General features: G+C 34.6%; 1 non-coding gene across 1 annotated transcript; it reads right to left on the bottom strand.

The window, feature by feature from the left end:
• Positions 1-1,559: 1,559 nt before the first annotated feature.
• On the bottom strand, positions 1,560-1,703 carry LOC142872000 (U4 spliceosomal RNA). The gene has a single exon (XR_012920252.1). It is a non-coding gene; the product is annotated as a U4 spliceosomal RNA (small nuclear RNA).
• Positions 1,704-3,293: the final 1,590 nt, after the last annotated feature.

Below are 3,293 nucleotides of genomic sequence, written 5' to 3'. Positions count from 1 at the left end.
TGTGAGTTCTAAATTTCAAATTAATGTGTTCTAAATTGCATAGAAGGGGTCTTCCACTTCCAAAAACCACATTAAATAAATGGGCTACACAAAAGTTTGCAAAGTCTAAGGCTCACTAAGATTTTATTCAATAGTTCTTCATTTCCTGGACCACCATTAACAACCAGGTCATTAACAATCACAGAAGCAGCTGATGATCACCAATGAAATAGAATACTTCCCTTAGCTGATTAATTCTCTGTAATATATTTCTACCTACTGCTATGCTCTGAAGCTACTTTTCAGCTGAATAGGGTGAAACAAAGGTGGTTTTTTTTTATTATTATTTCAAAATATTATGGGGGTACAAATGTTTTAGTAATATGGCTTACTTTTGGACTGCTCAAGTCAAAGTTATAAGTCATCACCCAAATAGTGAACATTGTACCTATTAGGTATGATTTCACCCATCCCCTCCTAACCCCTCCCACCCGCTTGATTTCCCTTGAGTTTTACTTCCATCTGTGCATATAAGTGCTGATCAGTTAGTTCCAGTTTAATAGTGAGTACATGTGTTGTATGTTTTTCCATTCTTGCAATATTTCACTTAGGAGGATGGTGTCTAGGTCCATCTAGATTGTTGTAAAATTTATTAATTCATGTTTTTTAATGGCTGAGTAGTACTGTATGGTATCATATACCACATTTTGTTAATCCACTCATGAAATGATGGGCACTTGGGTTGATTCCACATCTTTGTTATTGTGAATCGTGCTGCAATAAGCCTTCTAGTGCAAGTGTCTTTTTTTCTTTTGAATAAATACCCAGTAGTGGGGATTGCTGGATCAAATGGTAGGTCTACTTTTAGTTCTTTGAGGAATCTCCATACTATTTTCCATAGATGTTGTACTAGTTTGCAGTCCCACCAACAGTGTATAAGTGCTCCTTTCTCTTTGCATCCAAACCAGCATCTATTGTTTTGGTGCTTTTTGACAAAAGCCATTCTTATTGGGGTTAGGTGATATCTTGTTGTGGTTTTGATTTGCATTTCTCTGATGACTAAGGGCACTGAGCATTTTTTTCAAATGTTTATTGGCCTTTAGTCTATCTTATTTTGAAAACCTTTTGTTCATGCCTTTTGCCCACTTTTTAATAGGGTTTGATTTTTTTCTTGCTGATTTGCTTGAGTTCTTTATAGATTCTGGTTATCAGCCCTTTATCAGATATATAGCATACAAATATTTTCTCCCATTCTGTAAGTTGTCCATTTGATATGTTGACTGTTTCCTTGGCTGTGCAGAAGCTTTTGAATTTAATCAAACAAGAACAAAAATTCATAAATGTTACCATTACTGGGTCATTTTGGATTAGGTATATATAAAGAATATTGTTGAATTATTTTTTTCTTATATGATATATCTTTCTATAAGAAAGGAATTGGTCCTGCTCTGGTATAGTTCTGGTATGATTTTGCTTATGGTTATCATTAATTTAAAAAACTAATCCCTATTTATCCAATTATCAGAATCATAAAGACATATTATCCTTTGTGATTCTTTTATTTTTTTCTTCATATTCAGTCTCTATAGAGACTGTCAGAAATTGCCAATGCCAACTATACTGGTAAGTCATCATGATGGGGTCTTGGGAAAAGTTTTCATTTAGCAATGATCATGCCTTGGATAAACTTTATTTGCTGTGATACTGCCACTGTGCACTTAGAGATTCTCTTGTTTCAAATACAGTTTACTCAAATATTTCTGTGTACTTTTTCTTTTCCTTTTCCTCTTTATTTACTCATGAAAATTGACAATGTTTTTCAGTAGGTATGGTCTGAGGGGCATCTGTATGATAGTATAAATTCATAGTTATAACCTTTAGCCAAATTTCCTGTTTCTGACCAGTATTTTTCTAACTGAGTCCTTCTCTAACCAGGAAGTGTCTTTATACCAACTCCCCTCTTTTTCTTATCTAATGGAGTCCATTATAACATAATCCCAGAATGCATTTCTACCAGAGTTCTTTCTGTTTCTGACCCTGATTATGATGACAATACTAAAAATGAGGATCCCAGAGACCAGTACCATTTCCCGGCTTCCCTGCCCTTAATCAGTCTCCATTTGCCTGAGTTTCCCTTCCATATTTGTGATAGTAGCTGTCTAGTAGACTTCATTTTTGGTTTTGAATTTTAGTCTTTTTTCTGTATTGTCACAGGTATTTTAATTTACACATTGGGAATGGCCCAAAGCTATTTTAAGACTGAAGTCATCGTAAGCTATTTTATCTGGCAATAATTTAAAAGTAATAGCAATGAGCCACTGAAAACTTCATTTTTAAAAATTCTCAGAAAATCAAAGAAGTTATCACCCCTCAGAAGCAATTCTGATATTAGGAAAGTTCAGAATAAGCAATTCTTTTCTTATTAATAACCTAATAATTTAGGCTATTTAAAACCCAGTTATTGCTTTATCTCCAAATTTCTTGAGCATTTTTCCAAGATGATCTCTAAGAGGAGTATATCATCTTAGTCACCTGCACTGGGAGGCCTGCCTTCAGCATCTATTCAATAACAAAGACGATTTAAACAGATAAGTGACTTTCAAAAGGGTAAAGTCCAGATATGCAAATCCAGCATCAAATAGGCATCCGAAATTTGACTGGATTTGGAAGAGCTATAGCAGGACAACTTCTCTGGACCCATGGGGAGGATATGGGTCTTTCATATGTTCACTCTGCTCAAAATCACATATGGTGCCTGAAACATAATTCATTCACAGAGAACTTATCTACTTCCATTCTAAGTCTCAACTCCTCCAGATTTTACTGAGAAATGGTTATGTGTTGAAAGTTCATGATAGGGTTTATTTAACCAGAAATTGGGAAGGTGGGCACTGCTATTCTGAGGCTACCCACAGACGTTCTTTTTATCTTTCCTCAAAGTGGCTGAAGTTATAAGTAATGAAAGTTACTTAACTTCTTTTTCTATATGCATATGAATATCTGAACAGAGAATGTCATGTTTTCTTTAAACCAATGGAAAAAGTTCACTGGAAGAGTACTGCTAAAAGGATGACATTGGAAGTTGTAGGTCCATAGTTAAGAATTCAACTGGATAGTTCAAAAATATTCTCCAGTGTTGTGGGAGTACAAGATTGTGAAAGAAAAAAGAATTCTGCCAAGCTTAAAAATCTTTACAATTAGATGGAAAGGCATTTCCATATGCTACAAGAGAGAAATGCACAATCCAACAGTGACATTAGGTTAAATAATTGGATGGATCCTTTTAGATCACTTCTGTCTTGAAGTTGTGTCCT

Source organism: Microcebus murinus, chromosome 7 (genome assembly GCF_040939455.1).
Source record: "Microcebus murinus isolate Inina chromosome 7, M.murinus_Inina_mat1.0, whole genome shotgun sequence".
Taxonomy (NCBI): Eukaryota; Metazoa; Chordata; class Mammalia; order Primates; family Cheirogaleidae; genus Microcebus; species Microcebus murinus.
This window is presented reverse-complemented; position numbering and strand designations above follow the sequence as displayed.